Below are 9,803 nucleotides of genomic sequence, written 5' to 3' on the forward strand. Positions count from 1 at the left end.
AATGATCCGAGGTTGAACACATGGATTGTTTTCATTAATGCGATACTTATGTGATACATGCGACCGATTTTAATAATGAATAAAGAATGTTGGTTTATATAGAAATATAAATTGCGACTAAAGTAAAAATGCGTTGACAAAGTAAAGTAAAAATGCATTGATAAATTAAAATCCTAAGCTACTATGATACACGATACAAGATACATGATACATGGTACTGAGGTCGAGAACTGACTATGAAGTTGTACAAATGAATCGATGTATGCGATGGCAAGTCTTATGAATGAAACAGAAAGAGAAAGAGTAAAGAGTAAAAACATCGCAAGTTTGTCAATTGCATTAAGGATGCAACTAAGCTTCCGCTTTCCCTTGGGTACACCTCTCGGTGATCGGCCGTATTCCCATATCTCTATGGTGAAACAGGGATGAACGTGATGAACGCAAGGTTGTTTCCATCTCTGGAAATACTTCTCGCTTTAGTTAACGCATTCTTCCAACCTTCTCTCAATAGGCAGAATAGTATCTTCACTTCTGCTCTCACATGTGAAGATGCCATCGAGCATGCTTTACCAAACTTAATTAATTCCTTAACACAATTTAACTCACTCATTTAGTCCTCGCTATTTACCCAGAGATTAAGAACATATCATGGAGAAAATGGATTATGAATATATGGAAAGAGACAGAGAGATGATAATGGTGACGATGATAACATTTAATTCTAAAATTAAGTGTTTGATACATGTTGTGAATAAGGAATTACATAAGATGAACACAGAAGATGAAATAGAGGATAGAAACAAATACGAAAAGAGTGTCAACCTCTTGACACAGATCCTGATCGGAGATTTGTGCTTGTCGGTGTGTGGATGTGGTGGAGAGGAAAGCTTCCCTCTCAGGCTTGCTTTCCCGATAGAATTGACCTTTGCACAGAGCTTCAACTACAAGAATCAGAAGAATTCTCTGCTCGAAGACTCACCTCTCGGCCTTGTCTCGTCGTTCTCCCAGATCTACTCTGGACAGTCGCTTCAGACCAGCCTCTCTCTTAGAATCAGTATATGCACGTCTCTATGTATCCATGTATAGATGTATGTACCAGTATCTCGTATCTATGTATATCTTTCAGTGAATTTGAAGAAGCTATTTATAGGCAAGACCTTGGCTCTTTGAATTTGTGGTCCCACTATATAGTTATGGTAGTTCTGAAATGGCGGAATGGAAAATTCCTTCTGTTACGAAATCAATCTATCAGAAATGCACAACTAAAAGCTGTACACTTGTCAGAATCCTCCGCATATGCGTTGCTCTTCACATCTTCGATCAATCGTTGCATGTGGTGTTGTTTTTTATTACCGCATGCGGTTGAAATTGTATTGATCACTAAGCTCAAGATTGATTGTCGCATGCACCGTCATTGCGTTGATTATCTTTTCATTCTTGATTGATGGGCGCAATGTGACGTAGATGCATTGTTCATTTTGTCTTTGAGCCATGAACGCCTGCGGTGACTTATTTCCTGCAAACAGAAACTAAAACATTCTATTCTACCATCGCAATGGTGTTAGTGGGTGTATTTACGACATTTCGTAATTTTCGTATTTCTTAGCCAATTTGTATACTACCGACGTAACTTTTCTTTCTTTTTGCCGCAATATCTAAATAAAACAGTATAAATAACTTGTATTTCTACAAGTTATCACACCTCTAAATTTAGATATATGTTTGTCCTCAAGCTTATCTTCCACTAAGGCAATATCGCTCAATTCTCATCCTAACTTTGCGTCGATTGGTTGCTCCGAATGCTGTCTTTATACAACATTATTTAACAATGCAATTTCCTTCTATCCTTGATAATTCATCAACATGCCCTACTTTATTCTTTTATACAACAAACCTCTACTCAAAAATTCCCTTTTTGTTTTGAAAAGAATGTTTACCTCTTCTTGCAAAAACAATTTGGTGTGTCTATATGCGGTGGTCTAGTTTGTGTCATTTTACTAGAGACTGTTGATCATGGTTACACCCTTCGTTTTGGCTTGCTCCCACGGGTGTCATCAACTCTTGATTTTTAGCTAAGTTTTTACTTTGCTGGTCAGAGGAGTTGTCTCTTATATTTTTTTTATTTTTTCATATTGCGTCGTTCTTGGAAACCCACATTCGTTTTGACTTGCTCCCACGAGTGTCATGTGAACATCCAACTACGAGCAATCTCCTTTCACGACTTAACTCTTATCAGGTTGGGATTTTCCCTTGCGCTGACCTTGGAGTTTGTATGAAAATTATATATATATATATATTAAAATTTATTATTATTATTATTATTTTTATTTTTTATTTTTTTTGATAACGATGAGCACATTTTCTTAATGATAACCGCATCCGCTTGATCGCATCTGCTCAGACCTTCCCCACCCCTAAATTTAGAGATGCGCAAGGTCCTCGTTGCGTTGTTTTGGACAGAATAGACAAAACACTTAGTCAAAATTTTGAAAAGAAGGTTTGAGTAGAGTCTTGAAGTATAAAAGGTAAAGCAGTGCTATTGCTACGAATTATCTCAGTGTTAGTCAGAAAGTGAAAAGTGTGGGAAATGTTGCTAAGGGTATGGCAGCACAATTAATAACACAAAATAAAAGATAAAGAACATCACAATAATTGACAAAGGATGATAAGTAAGAAGCTAACGCATACGGAAATAATAGTTACTCATTTGTATTAAAATTAACCAAGTATACAAAGAATTACAAATATCACAATACAAAATTTGAGCATGTACAAAGAATCAAGAAATAGCTTCTATACATAAAAATAAAGTGAATAAAATAAAAAGAATGACCACAACAAAAATTTGTAGATTTAGTGAGGAGGAGGTTCAGGAGGAGGATTTTGCGGAGGTACTCGAGGAGTTTCTTCAAAATGCAGATGTTGCTGTAAATGCGGAGGCACCATGGGACCATGTAGATAGGCTGTCAAAAAGTTAAAGTACTCATGGTTGCACTCTACCACTTGTCTTTGGTTCAGGTGGATCGTGTAAATATTGCGTTGAATGTTGATCAGCACCTGCCGTGTCATCGCAACACTGCGTTGCAACTCTGCTTGGCTCTCTTGCAACTCTGTTATTCGTTGGCAGAAGAATTCATGTTGATGAGAGAGAAGAGAATGCATTTATGCGAAGTCAGCAGCTAGGGTTGCGGTGGTGGGTTGTGCCTGCGATGTTTCACCATCAACGTTTTGAGGTTGAGCAGAAGTGCCTTCACCCAAACCATATGGGTCGTCAACATGCGGCGATGGAGGAGAAAAATGCGGTGGAGATGGAGGGGAGGAAGATGCTGCTGGGAGTGCGTTGGGTGATTCGAGAGCAAGGAGAAGATTTGTAAAGTGTTCAGGGAGTGTGAATAATAAAATGTTCATAATCATACAAATAATAAACTTGTTGACTATAAAAATAAAATGTTCTTTAAAGCATATGGACAATGTGAATAATAATCATACAAGTTCATGTTCCCGACAACGGCGCCATAAACTTGTAACTGAAATATATATTTCCTTATTATGCATGCACTGTGATGATATATAATGTGCTCAGGTGCTTTGCGATAAAGACAATTTTATGCGATACTACGTCTAAATATATGCATTGATAGTGATATGCTCGTAGTATGCGATGAAGTAGTGCGTGTCACAAGTTTTCTTGCGTTGAAACCAAGTATAATTCCAACGCAAGTTTCTCAGAATGATCCGAGGTCGAACACAGGGATTATTTTCATTAATGCGATACTTATGTGATACATGCGACTGGTTTTAATAATGAATAAAGAATGTTGGTTTATACAGAAATATAAATTGCGATTAAAGTAAAAATGTGTTGACAATGTAAAGTAAAAATGCGTTGATAAAGTAAAATCCTAAGCTACTATGATACACGATACAAGATACATGATACATGGTACTGAGGTCGAGAACTGACTGTGAAGTTGTACAAATGAATCGATGTATGCGATGACGAGTCTTATGAATGAAGCAGAAAGAGAAAGAGTAAAGAGTAAAAACATCGAAAGTTTGTCAATTGCATTAAGGACGCAACTAAGCTTCTGCTTTCCCTTGGCGTACACCTCTCAATGATCGGCCGCATTCCCATATCTCTATGGTGAAACAGGGATGAATATGATGAATGCAAGGTTGTTTCCATCTCTGGAAATACTTCTCGCTTTAGTTAACGCATTCTTCCAACCTTCTCTCGATAGGCGGTAGCATCTTCACTTCTGCTTTCACAGGTGAAGATGCCATCGAGCATTCTTTAGCTAAACTTAATTAATTCCTTAACTCATTCATTTAATCCTTACTATTTACCCCGGAGATTAAGAACACATCATAGAGAAAATGGATTATGAATATATGGAAAGAGACAGAGAGATGATAATGGTGACAATGATAACATTTAATTCTAAAATTAAGTGTTTGATACATGTTGTGAATGAGGAATTACATAAGATGAACACAGAAGATGAAATAGAGGATAGAAACAAATACGGAAAGAGTGTCAACGTCTTGACACAGATCCCGATCGGAGATTTGTGCTTGCCGGCGTGTGGATGTGGTGGAGAGGAAAACTTCCCTCTCAGGCTTGCTTTCCCAGTAGAATTAATCTTTGCATAGAGCTTCAACTACGGGAATTGGAAGAATTCTCTGCTTGGAGACTCACCTCTCGGCCTTGTCTCGTCGTTCTTCTGGATCTACTCTGGATAGTCGCTTCAGATCAGCCTCTCTCTTAGAATCAGTATATGCACGTCTCTATGTATCCATGTATAGATGTATGTACCAGTATCTCGTATCTATGTATATCTTTCAGTGAATTTGAAGAAGCTATTTATAGGCGAGACATTGGCTCTTGAATTTGTGGTCCCCATTGTATAGTTATGGTAGTTCTGAAATGGCGAAATGGAAAATTTCTTCTGTTACGCAATCAATCCGTCAGAAATGCACAACTAAAAGTTGTACACTTGTCAGAATCCTCCGCAAATGCGTTGCTCTTCACATCTTCGATCAATCGCCGCATGAGGTGTTATTTTTGATTACTACATGCGGTTGAAATTGCGTTGATAGCTAAACTCAAGATTGATTGTTGCATGCGCCATCATTGCGTTGATTATCTTTTCGTTCTTGATTGATGGGCGCAATGCGACGTAGATGCGTTGTTCATTTTGTCTTTGAGAATGCCTGCGGTGACTTATTTCCTGCAAACAGAAATTGAAACATTCTATTCTACCATCGCAATTGTGTTAGTGGATGTATTTATGACATTTCGTAATTTTCGTATTTCTTAGCCAATTTATATACTATCGATGCAACTTTCTTTTCTTTTTGCCGTAATATCTAAATAAAACAGTATAAATAACTTGTATTTCTACAAGTTATCAACGGGGTCCAAGATTTTGGTGGTATTAGGTGAGATTGACTTGGCCTGAACCTGCTAAGACGTGCACACGTGACATTCCGTGTAGACTAAAATCATTTACCTATCCACGATTTACCAACTATATTTTTGTCCATATTTTTCCAAGTACCCTTTTTTTTCTTTTCTTTTTCTTGGGTAACATATTCAATAACAAATTTCATGTTCCATATTTATATTGCATTACTAGAATTAAAAAAAATGCATTACTATTTATGAGAAGTAATGACAAAAAATGCAAAAATGAGAATACCCACCATTCCCTCTATTAAAAAAGTTTCTTGATTTTGGACATTTTCTTCATAATATAGTAATGAAGGTACAAAATTCTACCAATTGGTGAGTTATTATTCCTGTTTTCATCTTTGTTGCTCCAGTTTTGGAATGTATTGACCATTTATTTTTTATTTGCTTTCCTTACCGATAGGCAAACAACTCAGGTAATTGATGGACTCGATTAAGGCTCTACCAAAGTGATCTTAATTCATCTCCTTCCATGTTTATTTTTCTCCTTCTCGTGTCTATCACGGGCTGATTCCATGTGTACTTGTGAAGGTTCTGCAATTGTGTATAGATCTATAAATAATAATAAAAAAAAGTAATTTATAAAGGTAATTAATTTAGATATTTATTACGGGCTAATTCCATGTTGGATTAAAAACTGGTTTCATTTTTAATCGAAAAAATTATTATACCATTATTGTGATATTTTATTGTTTTTGGTGACATTAGATGGGATTCGAGCTAGTAGGACATGCACACATAGTAATCTATATGGACTAAAATCATGTATCTTGTCGATGATTTAGACCAAATCACATATCTCATCCATGTTTCACTTAGATATACGTGGACTTGGTACACTCGTTCACGATTTAAAAACTCTATTTTTGTCAAAAAAATTTCATCCACCCATTTTTGTCCTCAGTTATTAAAATAACATTATTTTTTTTATAAAAAAATTAGGTTATTGACATATCATTTAAGGTCTTACTATTTATCTGACTTTTTTTATAAAAAAAATTGCTCCGAAATAGTGTTGAACTATTGTAATTTTTGAGAGATAGATACTTTCAAAACAACCAAAATGTTTAGAGATATTTTTTATAATTAAGCCAAATAAGAAACCGATGAGGAAGCTAGAGATAGTATTTATATACTTGTAAAGTTATTTTTAAGAAAATGGTAATGATTAAGTGCAACCTAACAATATGATTCCTCTTCTTTTACCATCAAAGAAAAAATTTTAAAAATTCATTTTTCAAAAAATATTTATCTTTTGATGAAATTTTATTGGACAATTAGTTGGACTGCACCAAGACATATGCAACCTGGGAGCACCCAAATTGTTTTTCTCCTAAGAACGAAATGAGTCTGAATTGGAGCAGATCTCTAGTCCAATAGCATGAAGTTTGGAACTTGCTAAGTGCCTTTGGTTTTAAATAAAGTTAGCCTAAATTACAATGTGTGTGTGTATATATACATCTTTAGCTTTTTTCGATTGGTTAAAAAGTATATTTATTTTTGTAAAAGTTGTAATATTACATTTATCCCATTAAAACTTAATTTAGAAAAATATTGTAATATTTATCAAGTTGCAATTGAAATTAGAAAAGTACTATAGTATTTATTTGAGAATGTTGTAATTATTAGGTTTAAATCTAATTTTGATTTATGAACTTTGAATCTTATTTTATTTTGATCTCTAAACTTTCAAAAACATCCGTTTTAGTCCATAAACTTTTAAAAATTGATTATTTTGGTCCATGATATTAAGATTATGTTAACTCTTTAAAGGTGAAATCTGTTTGAGGATGAAATTGCATCTAGCATAGTTTGAGCAAGATAAATGTGATGTAAAATATCAACAACCAACATGTCAAAATAGTGAATCTTGGACGTAAAATGACTTGCAATCTCCTATAGAAAATCTCTTTACAACTTAATTCAAAATTGAAATACTAGATTTTTTAGCATGACTAACTTATTTGGCAGCCTAATCGTCAAAAAATACAAGCCATCTCACCATTATACTTAAGAGTTAATAAAATCTTAATAGCAAGGACCACAATAAGCACTTTTAAAAGTTTAGGGACTAAAATGGACGTTTTTGAAAGTTTGGGTACCAAAATAGAACAAGATTCAAAGTTCGGGGACCAAAATATGATTTAAATCTAATTATTATTAATGTTAAAAATATTGCATTTTTTTGTTTGAAGAATTGTGTTCTCGTGTGTCACACCCCGCCTCAGACTACCCTCTGAGCCTGAGGGTGTGACTGCAGCAGTTATCAACCATTTGGTTGACACTTACTGCCTGATAACTCTTGGGGAAATAACTCTGATAACAATGAACAAATTCAACAACCAAACGATTGAAATCAAGGAGGCAAACTACAGCGGATTAAGTAGGCCCATCTTATATTACAACAATGTAATGTTTATACAACCCCAAGACTTAACTATAAAGTTTACAACAATAACTGTAAAACCCCGGAAGTGTAACTGTAGCTTGTGGCAGACCTTGACCTTAGCAGCACCCTGGAACTCTTCACATTTCGCTACTTGGGAAGAAAAACATGAAATAACGGTATGAGCTTTTACAAAGCTCAGTGTGTGGTAAGCTACTTCTAGAGTCTATTTCAACTCATTAATAATAAGCATATCATAAATACGAGGTTACATTTGAACCTCTGCCTCGAATGAGTCTGTTCTCAAACTTCTATCTACGCGCACGGTAGATAGTTAAACTGATAACTACTTAAATGAGTAAGTTGTCTACCTACACATACGGTAGATAGATAACTGTTACTAGCTACAACGCTTACTCTATACGTTCCTTCTGTCTCCTATGTGCACATAGCTCCCCGCTTATGGGCTCAGAAGCTAGGCCCGTCGGCCCTCTGACCATCCCATACGAGGTTCCTCCCACAGGCTCAGGAACTAGACTTCTCGTGTCCCCTGACCATCCCGTGAGGTTTCGCTTACGAGCTTAGGCACTAGGTCTATTGATCCCCTAACCATTCCGTGAGGTTTTGCTTACGGGCTCAGGCCCTAGGTCTATTGACCCCTTGACCATCCCGATCACATAATCTCATTCTCAAGCTAGATACTCATTCATAACCTAAGCATATACAATTACTCTAAAAGATATGCTTTAAGACTTAAGAAAAATTACCAAAATTACCACTCACCTTGGTCGTTTAGGAACTTTTCTCTCTAGGAGTTCCTTAGTCTTCTTGGGCTCCTTTTTTGAACCCTAAATTTCAGATTCAACTTAAAGCTCAATCTACTCATAGTTCTAGGCTTTATCTCAAGTTACTTCCTTCTACAAATATGCTCTAAAATGTCTCAAGAAGCTTATCATATACTCTTAGCTAAGAACTTCTCGTGGTTTGGCTGGAATCATCAAAACATCAAGACTGGCACAACTTATCCGACAGCTCGACCCCTCTGTTTTTTTCTCATTCTCCAGCCCAATTCCTTAGAGCTTTTTCTCCGGCAGCCCCACCATGAAAACTAGACTCTTTTAGCTTTCAGATGGATATAGAATCACATCAAACACACGAGTATTCTGGGAGATCTTCTCGTCCCAAGTTGATGCTACTTACTGACCTTTCTGTTCGACAACATCTCCCCTTTTGGAACCTCTTGACCAACGCATGGTCTTACCATCAACGCATAGCCTTCTCTTAATACACTATTCTTTATGTCTTTTGAAGAGAATTAAGTTCTCATCTTAAGTCCGTAGCCCTATTTATAGGCATCCAAATGTTCTCCAAATTCGACACCTCCTTCTCCATGTGTTATTCTTAAAGATTGCCAACCTTCATCCCCTTCCACCTCTTGCTTGAGGTGTCTACCTACGCATGGTTTGATCCATGCAAGTGCTGGATGTCTTTCTTCTACATTGCCAATGCATGAGACCAAATTTGCATGTCTCCTCAAGCCTTCACCTCAAATGCTTAAGGCCTAAGGTTTCCTCCCAAGAAGACACATGTTTGATGATGTTTTCTATGTGATCTCATCTTTCATATGCGTCCACCACCCTTGGATGCTCAACGCATGGTGTCATCAACGCATAGCCTACTACTCAACGCATAGCAACCCAACTTAGCCATCGTAATCCAACTTGGCCATCGCAAGAGCCAGCCATCACCAACGCATAGGATGGCCGCTCATCCTCGACGCATGGCTCACTAGTGTCACCGCACGGCTTGCTCGACATGGGTGCATGGTGCTTGGCATAGGGCTAGTCGCTCGACGCATGGGTGTGTTGCATAGGCGCTGGTCGCTTGACACATGGGCGTGCTACATAGGTGTTGGTCGCTTGATTCATGAGCGTGTTGCATAGG

Source organism: Benincasa hispida, chromosome 8 (assembly GCF_027475165.1).
Source record: "Benincasa hispida cultivar pf3 chromosome 8, pf3_genome.v1.1, whole genome shotgun sequence".
NCBI lineage: Eukaryota > Viridiplantae > Streptophyta > Magnoliopsida > Cucurbitales > Cucurbitaceae > Benincasa > Benincasa hispida.